The sequence below is a fragment of the Pan troglodytes genome, chromosome 4 (assembly GCF_028858775.2).
Source record: "Pan troglodytes isolate AG18354 chromosome 4, NHGRI_mPanTro3-v2.0_pri, whole genome shotgun sequence".
Taxonomy (NCBI): domain Eukaryota; kingdom Metazoa; phylum Chordata; class Mammalia; order Primates; family Hominidae; genus Pan; species Pan troglodytes.
Genome location: NC_072402.2, coordinates 132,005,107 through 132,021,082, shown reverse-complemented (window position 1 = coordinate 132,021,082; position 15,976 = coordinate 132,005,107). Strand labels below are relative to the sequence as shown.

The following is a 15,976-nucleotide window of genomic DNA, read 5'->3' as shown; positions in this document are numbered from 1 at the left end:
CCCTGCAATCCTGGGCTTTGACAGAATTGGAGTTCTTTGTTTCAAAAAGGGGCATAATCTTGCTAGAGGTCGCACACAGCAAGAGTTCCATTTAACGTAAAGTTAAAATTTCCACAATGGCATTTTGAATTCTTTGTGTCCAGGGTCTAGCAGGCAAGAAAAGAAGTCACCATACTGGGAAGGGTAATTGGCCTTGATCAGCAGGAGGAAGTAGGACTACTGTTACATGAAGGGGGAAGGGTGGCAAATGTGTCCAACCCATTATCCATTTGAGTGCCTTGAACCACTGGAACTGTGAATGAACACGTGTGGCAACCTGAGACTGAAAAGGGTATGATTACTAAGAGTTCAGATTTCCCAGGAATGGAGGTTTGGATCACACCACTAGGTAAGGCACCAAGACCTGCTGAAATGATGGCTGTGAGTGAGGAAATTCAGAATGAATCACTGGAGGAGGGAGAGGGTGAAGACCAGGTGCAGCGCTTAGATCAACTGCAGTGATGAGGACTGTAGTTTGTCTCATTATTCTCTCTATTCTTAGTTTCCCCCCAGGAAGAAAGGATAATAGGCATCATGGAGGAGCCTGTCTCTGAATTTTGAGGAGATGTATATCTGTTTGATGCAAGGGGTGAATATTTGGTGGCCTAAAAAATGTGTCTGTAACGTGTCTAACTGTGAAGAGCATAATTGACTAATGGGCCCAGCTGCTGCACTCTGAAATCCATCTCCACATTTGCAGTAAGGCCATGCTTCCCATGTGTTAACTCCCAGCTAATGACTTTCTCAGGCATATGAAGGCAGGCCTATTCCTGAGAAATGCAGAATGCCTCTGATGGGAGACTTTGGCTTGAGGATTCCCCATCAGATTTCCAAACTTCCTCAGAACTGCAGTGCAGTCTAAATGTCTTCCACTCAACTTTCCTTTCTTTTCTCTTTCAAAAGGGTCAGACCTGCATTGCAATTATATGATTCTCCTAGCTTCCCCTGGCTCCCTTCCCATTTTTCCTTACAATATTATAATCTCTTAGAACCCTCTTCTTGGTATTCGTTTTTTGGAGTACTCAAACTGATAAGCCATATATAGGATGAAATTTACAAGGCCAGTCAAAGAATATCTCCCAGGGATCTATAAGTAAAATAATTGTCAGAGATCCCACAGGGCTAGGAGCGACTCAAGTTTCTGCCATCTAATGTGTAGAGATATTTTTGAACAGCCAGGGCATTTAGTAGAGACCCCATATCATATCTTTGTAGTAGGGCTAAACTATCTTACAATAAAAGGCCTTTTAGATATGCTCTTACACAGCTTAAAAACAAGACTCTTGGCTGGGCATGGTGGCTCACGCCTGTAATCTCAGCACTTTGGGAGGCCGAGGCAGGTGGATCACGAGGTCAGGAGTTCAAGACCAGCCTGGCCAACATGGTGAAACCCAGTCTCTACTAAAAATACAAAAATTAGCTGGGCTTGGTGGCACGTGCCTGTAGTCCCAGCTACTTGAGAGGCTGAGGCAGGAGAATTGCTTGAATCTGGGAGGCAGAGGTTGCAGTGAGCTGAGATTGCGCCACACTGCACTCCAGCCTGGGAAACAGAGTGAGACTCTGTCTCAAAAAAAAAAAAAAAAAAAGACACTTAGGGACCAAGGTGATCTGCAAGTAACTCAATGGCTTGTCAAAACAAATTCTAACTTCTTTAAAGGAAATTTTAAAAATTCTAACAATCATGTAAGTGTTATAAGCCTGCCACCCAATGAAAGAATTACTATACTTGGCCGGGTGTGGTGGCTCATGCCCGTAATCCCAGCACTTTGCGAGGTGGAGGCAGGTGGATCACTTGAGGTCAGCAGTTTGAGACCAGCCTGGCCAATATGGCGAAACACTGACTCTACTAGAAATACAAAAATTAGGCAGGCGTGGTGGCAGGCACCTGTAATCCCAGCTACTTGGGAGGCTGAGGTAGGAGAATTGCTTGAACCAAGGAGGCGGAGGTTGCAGTGAACCAAGATTGCACCACTGCACTCCAGCCTGTGCAACAGAGCAAGGCTCCATATAAAACAAACAAACAAAAAAAATCAAAAAACAAAAAACAAACAAACAAAAAAACAGCCGGGCATGGTGGCTCACACCTGTAATCCCAGTACTTTGGGAGGTCGATCTGGGTGGATCACCTGAGGTCAGGAGTTCAAGATCAACCTGGCCAACATAGTGAAACCCCATCTCTACTAAAAATACAAAAATTAGCTGGGCGTGGTGGCAGGCGCCTGTAATACCAGCTGCTTGGGAGGCTGAGGCAGGAGAATTGCGTGAACCCAAGAGGTGGAGGTTGCAGTGAGCCAAGATCACGCCATTGCCTCCATCCTGGGCAACAAGAGCGAGACTCCATCTCAAAAAAAAAAAAATCACTAGACTTTAAAACAACCCAGCAGCCAGATGCAGTGGCTTACCCCTATAATCCTGTAATTTGGGAGGCTGAGGCACACGGATTGCTTGACCAACCTGGGCAATATGGTGAAATCCTGTCTCTACACGAAATACAAAAATTAGCTGGACATGTGGCGCACGCCTGTAGTACCAGCTACTCAAGAGGCTGATATGGGAGGATTAAGCCTGGGAGCAGAGGTTGCAGTAAGCCAAGATCACTCCACTGCACTCCAGCCTGGGCAGCACAGTGAAACTCTATCTTAAAAGAAATTAATTAAATTAAATTAAAATAAAACTACCCAGAAAAAATGTGATCCACAATGACAATTTTAAATGATTCAATAGAAGGAGATAAAGAAATGATAATGGAATTAGCAGGCAAGGGCTTTACAACAACTTTAGAACAAGAATTTAAAGGACAACATTAACATAATGAGGAAAGAAATGGAATATTTAAAAAAAAGTCCAAATGGATCCAGGTGTGGTGTCTCACACCTGTAATCCCAGTACTTTGGGAGGTTGAGGCAGGGAATTGCTTGGGTCCAGGAGTTTGAGACCAGCCTGGCCAACATGGCAAAACCCCTTCTCTACTAAAAATACAAAAGTTAGCTGGGCATGGTGAGACACACCTGTGTCCCAGCTACCTGGGAGGCTGAGACACAAGAATCACTTGAACCCGGGAGGTGGAGGTTGCAGTGAGCAGAGATCGTGCCACTGTACTCCAGCCGGGGCAACAGAGCAAGACTCTGTCAAAAAAACAAAACAAAACAAAACAAAAGACATAAAAGGGGTATAAATAATGAACCAACAGTAGAGACAGAATGGTACTCTATCCATAGGGAAGCAGCACATGAAAGGGAAGAGAAAACAGATGCTGCAGCCCAACTACATAGATAATTACATTAAATATAAATGATTCAAATACTCCAATGACAAGGACAAAGATTGTCTAACTGGGAAAAAAAAGCAATATCCAACTATATGCTACAAGAAACACACTATAAATATGAATACACAGGTTAAAAGGATAGAAAAAAGATGCCAACAGTGATAATAAGAGAGTTGGAGTGGCTACATTCTTACATGAAGTAGATTTCTAAACAAGGTATACCAGGGATAAAGAGAAATTTCATAATGATAAAAGAGTCAATGCACTAAGAAAATATAACAGTTTTAAATGGGTATGCATTTAATACCAGAGCTTTAAAATACATAAAGCAACTACTGATAGACAATCCACAAATATAGTTAAGATTTCAATACTCTTCTCTCAATAACTGATAGAACAAGTAAGCAGAAAATTAGTAAAGACATAGGTGGCTGGGTGCAGTGGCTCACGCCTGTAATCCCAGCACTTTGGGTGGCCGAGGCAGGCAGATCACCTGAGGTCAAGAATTCAAGACCAGCCTGGCCAACATGGTGAAACCCCATCTCTACTAAAAAATACAAAAATTAGCCAGGTGTGGTGGCATGTGCCTGTAGTCCCAGCTACTTGGGAGGCTGAGGCAGGAGAATCACTTGAACCTGGGAGGCAGAGGTTGCAGTGAGCCAAGATTGCGCCATTGCACTCCAGCCTGGGTGACAGAGTGAGACTCCATCTAAAAAATAAAAAGACGTAGGTTATCTGGCTGGGTGCGGTGGCTCATGCCTATTAATCCTAGCACTTTGGGAGCCCAAATGGGTGGATCCCTTGAGACCAGGAGTTCAAGACCAGCCTGGCCAACATGGTGAAGCCCTGTAAATACAAAAAATTAGCAGGGTATGGTGGCATGTGCCTGTAATCCCAGCTACTCAGGAGGCTGAGGCACAAGAATCACTTGAACCCCAGAGGCAGAGGTTGCAGTGAGCTGAGATTGTACCACTACACTCCGGTCTTTGGGACAGAGTGAGACTGTCTCAAAAAAATAAATAAATAAATAAATAATAAATAAAAAAACATAGATGAGCTGAACAATACTTTCAACCAACTTTGATTAACTGGCATTTATAGAATGTGATATCCAACAATGGCACAATACACATTTTTTTCCAAGTGCAAATGTTACACTTACTAAGATAGACCATATTCTGAGCCATAAAACAAGTCTCAATAAATTTACGAGGATTGAAATCATACAGAATATGTTCTCTGACCACAATGGCATCAAATTAGAATTAATAACAATACAATGTTTAGAAAATCCCCAAATATTTGGAAACTAAACAATCAATTCTAAATAATCTATGCATTACAGAAAAAACACCAGGAATAATGGCTGGGCATGGTGGCTCACGCCTGTAATCCCAGCACTTTGGGAGGCCGAGGCAGGCGGATCACCTGAGGTTGGGAGTTCGAGACCAGCCTGACCAACACGGAGAAACCCCGTGTCTACTAAAACTACAAAATTAGCTGGGCATGGTGGCGCATGCCTGTAATCCCAGCTACTTGGGAGGCTGAGGCAGGAGAATCGCTTGAACCTGGGAGGCGGAGGTTACAGTGAGCTGAGATCATGCCGTTGCACTCCAGCCTGGGCAACAAGAATGAAACTACATCTCAAAAAACAAAAAAACCCAAAAAACAAAAACAAAGAACAAACAAACAAAAAAACCCCAGGAATATTGGCAAATATTTTGAACTAAATGATAATGAAAACACAAGATATCAAAATTTTTAGAATGCAGCCAAAGCAGTGCTTTGAGAGAAATTTATGGCTTTGAATGCTTATATTAGAAAAGAAGAAAGATCAGGGCCGGGCAAGCTGGCTCACGCCTGTAATCCCAGCACTTTGGGAGGCCAAGGAGGGTGGATCACGAGGTCAGAAGCTCGAGACCATCCTGGCTAACACAGTGAAACCCTGTCTCTACTAAAAATACAAAAAAAATTAGCTGGGCGTTGTGGTACACACCTGTAGTCCCCGCTACTCAGGAGACTGAGGCAGGAGAATTGCTTGAACCCAGGAGGCAGAGGTTGCAGTGAGCTGAGATCGCGCCATTGCACTCCAGCCTGGGTGACAGAGGGAGACACCATCTTAAAAAAAAAAAGAAAAAGAAAAGAAGAAAGATCTAAATTTAATGACCTAAGCTTTAACTTTAAAATGTTAAAAAAAAAAAAAGACTAGAAAAGAACAAATGAAACCTATAGTAAGTAGAAAGAAAGAAATAATAAAGGAAATAATTCAATGAAATAGGAAACACTAACTAGAGAAAAATCAACACAACCAAATGTAGGATGATTGAAAAGAATAAAAAAAAAAATGATAAACTTAGGGGCTGGGCACTGTGGCTCACGCCTGTAATCCCAGCACTTTGGGAGGCTGAGGCGGGCAGATCACCTGAGGTCAGGAGTTTGAGACCAGCCTGACCAACATGGAGAAACCCCGTCTCTACTAAAAAAAATACAAAATTAGCCAGGCATGGTGGCACATGCCTGTAGCCCAGCTACTCGGGAGGCTGAGGCAGGAGAATTGCTTGAACCCGGGAGGTGGAGGTTGCGGTGAGCCAAGATCGCACTCCAGCCTGGGTGACAGAGCGAAACTCCGTCACAAGAAAAAAAAAAAGATAAACTTACTAAACTGGTCAAGAAATAGAGAAACACAGTTTAACAATATCAGGAATAAATGAGAGATGTAACTATGTAATCTACAGACATTTCACTTAAAATGGAAAATTTATCAGTATATAGTTGTTTTTGACACCCTCTTACTATTTTGTAAAAGTTGATAAGATTCTAGTGAAGCTCTTCCCCCACTTCCTGCTCTGTCACCCAGGCTAGAGTGCAGTGGCACTATCATAGCTCACTGCAGCCTCAAACTCCTGGGATCAAGTGATCCTCCTGCCTTAGCCTCCCAAGTAGCTGGGACTACAGGCACAGGTTACCATGCCCAGATTTTTTTTTCTTATTTCTTTTAGATACGGGTTTCACTATGTTGCCCAGGCTGGTCTTAAGCTCCTAGTCTCAAGCTATCATCCCGTCTGAGCCTTCTGCCTGAGCCTCCCAAGTAGCTGCGATTACATGCACCAGCCAGCATCCTTAGCTCTTTTTCATTCTTGAACTTAGTAACTTGTGTTTTTTCTAATTTTTTATACCAATAATTTATTAAATTGCCTTTTCAATGAAGTGATTTTCTCTAGTGTATATTTGTTTGCTATGGTATTAATGTCTGTTCCTATCTTTTTTTTCTTCTAATGTCCTTAGATTCTGTTTATTTTCCAATTTAAATCATTGATTATCAGCCATTGTTCTTTTCTCGGAAGCATTTTATTTATTAATTTGTTTTTAGTTAAACAATCATTTTACTGCTTGAGTACATAGACAAATTTATGCAAGCAGGGCAGAGGCTGTTTGTTGATGACTCATATTTCCAATTGGGAGGGAGGATTCACTTGGTCTTATAATATCTAGCCAAATGGTGAATCCGGCTCTCTGTCAGAATCAGGCATAGTTTAGCATCCTTATCCTTTCTGTTTTGTTCAAGGTGCTTTCAAATAGCAACTGCTTTCTTGATTGAATGGTACAGATCATCAGGGAGATCAAGAGCAAGTCCCTTAGACTTAAGAATTCTTAAGATTTCATTGCCTGTCACAAAGCGTACTTGTGCAACACATGTGCATCTCTCAGGATCACACTGACTTGTGAGGGAGTCAGGCCCTTTTTGGCCAGTTTGTAAATCTGCTCCTTCATGTCATCAGATATCAACATCAGCTGAGTGGGGATGCTGCAGCGATAGGGCAGAGTCCCTCCAGGGAGCATGCATGTGACCCATGATGGCTGCGGTCAGGCAGCGAAAGGCGAAGTATTTAAATGCATAAATTTACTTCTAAGCACAGCTTTAGCTGTATCACATGTTTTTGTATGTAGTATTATTTAGTATTATTTAGTAAGTTTTTTTTCCAGTTTCCAATATGACATCTACTTTATTCCATGAGTTATTTAGAAATGTAATTCTCAGTTTCCAAGCCCATGGGAAATTTTGAAATTAATATTTAGCTTAATTAGAGTGTGGTCAGAGAATCCCTCTGTATTATTTCATTCCTTTGAAATTTATTGATTTGTTTTATGTGCCAACATATAGTAAATTTTTGAACTTAAAAATAATTCTGTAATTATTGGGTGCAATGTTCTATAGGTGTCAGTTCAAGAGTGTTAATTGTGTTGTTTAAATCTTTATACCGTATCTGATTCTTTGGCATGTGTCCTGTTTATTTGTTATTGAGGGTTATGTGTTAAAATCTTCAAGTATCATTGTGGATTTGTCTACTTCTTCATTTAATTCTATCAGTTTTTAATATACATTTAAGGCTATGTTATTAGGTGCATTCAGTTTAGGTTTGTTGCATTTTTCTGGTGAATCGTACCTTTTTTTCATTATGAAATATGTCTCATTTCTAGTAATGCTTCTCACATTACAGTCTACGTTATGTGTTATTCATATAGCTACCTGTTTTGTTTAGAGCTTGAATAGTAACTATTTTTGTTTTCTTTTACTTTGAATATTCCTACATATTTATATTTCATATAAATGGTTATTTTATAAGCAATATATGGTTAGGTTTTAAATTTTCTATCCAGTATGACCATCTATTTCTTCTTTTTTGGAGCATTTTATTTGGAACCTTTTTTATTTAATGTAGTTAGTTATATGTTTGGTTTTATATCTACCACCTCGCTATTTACTTTCTATTTGTTCCATGTATTCTGTTTTCCTTTCTTTCTCTGTTACTGCTTTTTTAAAAAAATTATTGAGTATTTTTATTATTCAATATTTCCCTTTATCAGTGTGTTATGAGATATATATATTTGACAATTATAAGCAGATTTTTGTCACATTCATCTGTGACTTACCAGAGTTTAATAAAATTAGTATTTTATTCCTTCTAGACAATGAAAATACCTTAGAATACTTCAACTCTATTTGCTTCTCTCCCTACTTACATGCTAATGATGTCATTTTTAAATTTTACATATATTAATCCTACAATACATTATTATTGTTTTAGACAGTTAACATTTACTCTTTTGTTACTATTTATTCCTTCCTGCATTTCCAAGCCTACACTGAGGTCATTTTTCTCTGTCTAAAAAATACCCTTTAGTATTTCTTTTAATGCAGACTATATGATGACAAATCCAGTCATTTGTATTTTCCCGTACATGTCTTTATTTTACCTTCATTTTAAAGAATTTTTAAATTGATCTTAAGTGTTCAGTTGAATGAGTCGTGACAATTGTATTCACCCACGTAACACCACATAAATAAGGTATAGAACACTTCCATTTCCCCAGTGCTGGTTGCCAGTCAATTTTCTGTTTACCCACAATGCAACCATTTTCTGATTTCTGACATCATAGATTAGTTTTTCTTGTTCTTGGACTTCATGTACCTTGAATCCTATAAATGAAATATAATACATATAGTTTTGTGTAATGTTTTCAAAATCCATCCATGGTTTGCAGTTAACACTTACTTGTTAATTTCCTCTTTAAAATTTTTTTTGTTAAATTTTTTTGAGACAGGGTCTTGCTGCATCACCCAGACTGGAGTGCAGTGACATGAACACAGCTTGCTGCAGCCTCCACCTCCTGGGCTCAAGCAATCCTCCCACCTCAGCCTGTCAAGTAGCTGGGACCATAAGTGCATCCCATCATGCCTGACCAACTTTTTTATTTTTTGTAGAGATGGGGTCTCACCATGTTACCCATGCTGTTCTCAAACTCCTGGGCTCAAGCGATCATCCTGCCTCTGTTTACAAAAGTGCTGAGATTACTGCCATTCTTATAGCTATGTCATGTTCTAGTGCATGACTATAATACAATTTCTTTATCCAGTCTCTAGTTGATGCACATTTGAGTTGTTTCAATTATTATGATTCAGGCTGCCATGAACTTTCTTGCACAAGTCTTTTTGTGGATCTATGCCTTCGTTATCCTTGGAAAAATACTTAGAAGTAGAATTGTGTGGTCATAGGGAAAATGTATGTTTAAATTTACGGGAAATTACCAAACAGTTCTCTAAGATGAGATAATTGTTTACACTCTCACCAGCAAAGATTGAGAGTTCCAGTTGCTCCATAGCTTTATAAACATCTGATATTATCACTTTATCCAATCTAGTGGGTGTATAATGGTACCCCATTGAAGCTTTTTTTAAATCAAAGTTTTAATTTGCATTTTCCTAATGAATAATGATGTTGAGCACCCTTTCACATGCTTATTGGCCATTCTTATGTCTTTTTTGTTTGTTCAAATACTTTGTACATTTTAAATTGGATTTTTGTTGTTGTTGTTAATTGTTAGTGGTTCCTGATACATTCAGGACACTGTTTTTGGTCACACATACGCACTGCAAATATTATCTCACAATTCGTGGTATGTCTGTCTATTCATTTTCTTAACAATATTTTTTCTTTTAAAGGCATAAACTTATATAAAATAAAATGCAAGGGCCCTAACTATTTAACTTTATGAATTGTGGCAATTAAATATACCCATGTAACCACCACCCAAAGCAAGATATAAAATAATTACATCTCCCCTTATCCTCCTTTCAGCCAATGCCTCCCATCAAAGGAAACCAGTATCTGACATCTATCACTAAAAGTTAGGGTTTTTTTGTTGTTGTTGTTTGTTTGTTTTGTTTTGTTTGTTTTTTGAGACAGAGTTTCGCTCTTGTTGCCCAGGCTAGAGTGCAATGGCACAATCTTGGCTCACTGCAACCTCTGCCTCCTGGGTTCAAGCAATTCTCTTGCCTCAGCCTCCCCAATAGCTGGGATTGTAGGCATGCGCCACCACACCTGGCTAATTTTGTATTTTTAGTAGAGATGGGGTTTCTTCATGTTGGTCAGGCTGGTCTCAAACTTCTGACCTCAGGTGATCTGCTCACCTCGGCTTCCCAAAGTGCTGGGATTACAGGTGTGAGCCACCACACCTGGCTCCATTTACATATTTACTATATGTTTCCAGTTAGATAAAGTTCAAATACAAATAAAACTAACCTCTGGGCTCTTTCAAACTCCTGACCTCGGGTAATCTGCCGGCCTCGGCCTTCCAAAGTGCTGGGATTACAGGCATGAGCCACTGTGCCTGGCCAAAGATATTCTTCTAAAAGTCTTAAAGTTTTCCATTTGCATTTAAGTCCATAATACATATAAAATTATTTGTTGTGTTTGGTATGAGGCAAGAATTCAGTTCCTCTTTTTCTGTGTGGCTTACCAATTGTCCCAGTCTCATTTATTTAAGAGTCTATCCTTTCCCCACTTATTGTCAATACCATTTATTGACAATACCATCATATATTAAGTTTCTGTACATGTGTGGGTTTTTTAGGCTCTTTATTCAGTTCTACTGGTCTTTTACCCTTACACCAATTCAATGGTGTCTTAATTACAACTTTAACGTGAATCTTGATGTCTGGTTAGACACATGCTTCTACTTTGTAATTACAACTTTAACATGAATCTTGACGTCTGGTTAGACACATGCTTCTGCTTTGTTCTTCCTTTTTTTTTTTTTTTTTGAGACAGAGTGTTGTTCTGTTGCCCAGGCTGGAGTGCAATGGCACAATCGCAGCTCACTGCAACCTCCATCTCACAGGTTCAAACAATTCTCCTGCCTCAGCCTCCTGAGAAGCTGGGACTACAGGTGCCCACCACCATGCCCAGCTAATTTTTGTATTTTTAGTAGAGATGGGGTTTCACCACATTCGTCAGGCTGATCTTGAACTCCTGACCTGTTACGGGAAGTCAGGGACTCTGAACTGCCTAGTGGAGCTGTGAGAAGAGGGCCACCATCCTCCAGACCCCAGAATGGTAGATTCACTTGTTACGGGAAGTCAGGGACCCCCGAATGGAGGGGCCGGCTGAAGCCACGGCAGAAGAACATAAATTGTGAACATTTCATGGACATTTATCACTTCCCCAATCAATGCTCTTATAATTGCCTATGCCTGTCTTTACTTTAATCTCTTAATCCCATCATCTTTGTAAACTGAGGATGTGTGTCACCTCAGGACCCTGTGATGATTGCGTGAACTGCACAAATTGTTGTAAAACGTGTGTTTGAACAATATGAAATCTGGGCATCCTAAAAAAGAATAGGATAACAGCGATTTTCAGGGAACAAGGAAGATAACCATAAGGTCTGACTGCCTGTGGGGCCAGGCAGAACAGAGTCATATTTCTCTTCTTGCGGAAAGCAAATAGGAGAAATATCACTGAATTCTTTTCCCAGCAAGGAATAACCCTGGGAAAGGAACGCATTCCCAGGGGGAGGTCTCTAAAATGGCCACTCTGGGAGTGTCTGTCTTATGCAGTTGAAGATAAAGGAGGAAATACACCCTGGTCTCCTGCAGTGCCCTCAGGCTTGCTAGGATTAGGAAATTCCAGCCTAGCGAATTCTAGTCAGACCAGTTGTCTTCTGTCGAACCCTGTTTCCTGTTAAGATGTTTATCAATGACAATGCGTGCCCAGTGGGACATGGAACCTCATCAGTAATTCTAATTTTGCCCTGGCCTTGTGATCTTGCTCTGCCCTTTGCCTTGTGACCTTTTATTGCCTTTTGAAGCATGTGATCTCTGTGACCCACTCCCTATTCGTACACTCCCTCCCCTTCTAATATCCCTAATAAAAACTTGCTGGTTTTGTAGCTTGGGGTTGCCATCACAGTCCTACCAATATGTGCTGGCACCCCCGGAGGCCCAGCTGTAAAATTTCTCTTTGTACTCTTTCTCTTTATTTTTTCAGACCAGCCAACACTTAGGGAAAATAGAAAAGAACCTACTTTGAAATATTGGGGGCTGGTTCTCCCAATACTGACCTTGTGATTCGCCTGCCTTGGCCTCCCAAAGTGCTGAGATTACAGGCGTGAGCCACCACACCCAGCCTCTTATCTCTTTTCTTTTCTTTTTCTTTTTTTTGAGACAGAAAGTCTAGCTCTGTAACCCAGGCTGGAGTGCAGTGGTGTGATCTCAGCTCACTGCAGCCTCCGCCTCCTGGGTTCAAGCGATTCTCCTGCCTCAGCCTCCTGAGTAGCTGGGATTACAGGCATGCGCCACCACACTTGGCTAATTTTGTATTTTTAGTAGACACGGGGTTTCTCCACGTTGGTCAGGCTGGTCTCAAACTCCCAACCTCTGGTGATCTGCCTGCCTTGGCCTCCCAAAGTGCTGGGATTACAGGTGTGAGCCACCGCGCCCAGCCCATCTTTCTTAAATAAGACACAAAAAGCAAAAGCAAAAAGGAAAAACCAGTGACCAAATTTAACTGTACTTGGGCCCGGTGGTGCATGTCTATAGTCTTAGCTCCTCCAGCACCTGAGGTGGGAAGATCACTTGAGCTCAGGAAGGTCAAGGCTGTAGTGAGCTGAGATCACACCACAGCACTCCAGACTGGGGAACAGAGGGAGACTCTATCTCAAAAAGAAAAAAAAATTAACGATATTAAAATTTAGGACTACTCCTCATACCAGAAGAGTAAAAAAGTGAAAAAGCAAGTCACAACCGAGAACTTAGAGAACTTACATAACTTATGTAATTATACCTCAAACACATGGTGAATTCCTAAAAATCCACAAAGAAAAAAGACAACATACCCCAAAGAAAAGTGAGCAAAAGATAGATATGTCACAAAAGCAAGAAAGCGAATGGCCAAAAATATGAAAAAAAAAAAGGCCTCAGCTTTATTAGTAAGCAGGGAAATGGAAATTAAAACCACAGATTCTAGTTTTCATTCTCACCCAGTTGGCAAAAGCTTATTGTCAACACCAAGTGTTGGTGAGGACATGGGGCAATGGAAATGTTCACACTCTGCTGGTGGGAGTGTAAATTGGGAAGACTACCTGGCATTACCTAGTAAATTGTAGATGGGCACATCCCGTGACCAACCATTCCTCTCCTTGGTTTTTATTCTGGAGAAAGTCTTGCACATGGACTTCAGGTGGCATGTAAGGATGTTCCCAGCAGTGTTGTTTGTTACAGCAAAATCTGGAAACAGTCCAAAATCCATCAATAACAGACTGGATAAATAAACTGTCATGTATTATTAATATATATACACACAGACACAAACATGAATGAATTATATACACCAACATGAATAAATCACAAACAGTTTTCATAAGAAGAGCAAGTCACATTATGGTTCCACATATTTACGTTAAATACATACAAAACTAAATATATTTTAAAATATACAATATATGATTCGATTATAAAAAAAGCCAAGGAATAATAAATACAAAATTCAGCATAGCAGCCCTGTCTGTTGGGAATGTGATCAGAGAGAGCATACCTGGAACCTCAGTGTTACTGGTAATGTCATGTTTCTTGAGTCAAGAGTGCAAGGGAAGGCTGGGCACAATGGCTCATGCCTGTAATCCCAGCACTTTGTGAGGCTGAGGAAAGTGCATCATTTGAGGTCAGGAGTTCCAGACCATCCTGCCCAACATGGCTAATCCCCGTCTCTACTAAAAATACAAAAATTAGGCGTGGTGGCACACACCTGTAGTCCCACTACTCAGGAGGCTGAGGCACGAGAATTGCTTGAACCCGGGAGGCAGAGGTTGCAGTGAGCTGAGATTGTTCCACTGCACTCCAGCCTGGGCGACACAGTGAGACTCCATCTCAAAAAAAAAAAAAAAAAGTGCAAGGGAACTTGTTTTATTATTAGTCTTTAAATATGTTAATTGTATTTTTGTCGATATTATTTTTCACAATAGTATCTTAACAAAAACAAATCTTACAAGCTACAGGGGTTGTGGGGCAGGCAGTGGGAAGAGATGGGCATAGTTAGTAGTCAATACAAGAAGTGCAAGAATCTTCTAACTCATTCCTCTAGGTGATTAGTAACCTTCTGTTTCCCTTTTTAATTTAAAATTTTAGTTACGTATTTTTCTTATGAAATATTTCATAAATACAGAAAGGTATAGAATATCATAATCACCTATGTGTCCATAACCCAATGTAAGGTGTAAGGCTTGGCCAAGTGCAGTGGCTTATGCCTGAAATCCCAGCACTTTGGGAAACCTGAGATGGGAGGATCACTTGAGGTGAGGAGTTCGAGACCAGCCTGGGCAACATGGTGAAATCCGGTCACTACTAAAAATACAAAAATTAGCCAGTTTTGGTGGGCACTGTGTGACCCAGCTACTTCAGGGACTGAGGATGCTTGATCCCAGGAGTTGGAGGTTACAGTGAGCTATGATCACAGCCTGCACTCCAGCCTGAGCCATAAGATGGAGACTCTGTCCCAAAACAACAACAAAAAGGTCTAAGACTTTACAAAAATAGTGGAAGCCCTTTGTGTAACCCTCCCCCATTGTATTCCCCTTCCTGCATCCCCAGTAACCACATTTCTGAAATTTGTACCACTCCTTTCTATGCTGGTCTTCCTACTTTTACTGACATATGCATGTACACTTAAAGGTTCGTATTGCATTGTTAGGCATGTTTGGCATTTTATATACGTGGAATTATGGCATCATTTGGTCCTATCCTTCTGCAACTCTTTTTCCCAATGTTATTTTTAAATTTTTATTTAGAGACAGGGTCTCACTTTGTCACCCAGGCTGGAGTGCAGTGGCATGCTTACAGCTCATTGCGGCCTGTAACTCCTAGGCACAAACGATCCTCCTCCAGAGCAGCTAGGACTATAGGCACGTGCTACTATGTCCAGATAATGGTTGGATAATTTTTCTTTTCTTTACTTTCTTTTTTTTTTCCTTTTCTTTTCTTTTTTTTTTTTTTTTTTTTTTTGTAGAGATAGGGTCTTGTTGTGTTGCCTAGCCTGGTCTCAAACTCCTGGGCTCAAGCCATCCTCTTGCCTGGGCTTCCCAAAGAGCTGGAATTATAGGTGTGAGCCACCACGCCTGGCCCCCAATATTTTTCTTAATGTTTGTCCATGTTGATGTGGCAGGATTCTTTGTATCCAGTTTTAATTTATGTTTCCAATCCCCCAACATTTTACAAACTTTTTGTTACGGGAGATTTCAAACATATACACAAGTAAACAGAATCTCATAATAAGATTCTCATAATTCCTCCTGTTACTCATCACCCAGCTTTAACAGTTATCAACACGTGGTCAGTTTTGTTTCATCTATTACCCCATTCATTTCCCACCCTCTTGTATTATTTTGAAGTAAATTCCAGACATCATATAATTCTTTCCTAAATATTTCAGTATGTGTTTCTAAAAGCTTAGGGTTCTTTTTATAAAGATATAATCACTTATCACACCACAAATAATTAACAGTTTCTTTTTTTGAGACAAAGTCTCACTCTGTGGCCCAGGTTGGAGTACAGTATCCTGATTTCGGCTCACTGCAACTTCTGCCTCCTGGGTTCAAGAGATTCTCTTGCCTCAGCCTCTGGAGTAGCTGTGATTCCAGGCGTCTGCCACCATGCCCAGCTAATTTTTTGTATTTTTAGTAGAGACGGGGTTTCGCCATGTTAGCCAGGCTGGTCTCAAACTCCTGACCTCAAGTGATCTGCCCGCCTCAGCCTCCCAAAGTGCTGGGATTACAGGTTTGAGCCACCGCACCCGGCCAACAGTTTCTTAATATCATCAAATATCCAGTGTTCAAATT

The 15,976-nt window shown here is 40.6% G+C and overlaps 1 protein-coding gene across 12 annotated transcripts in view; it reads left to right on the top strand.

The window, feature by feature from the left end:
* The window catches only part of CDKL3 (cyclin dependent kinase like 3), a 137,812-nt gene that overhangs the window by 99,361 nt on the left and 22,475 nt on the right, over window positions 1–15,976 (top strand). The window lies entirely within an intron of this gene.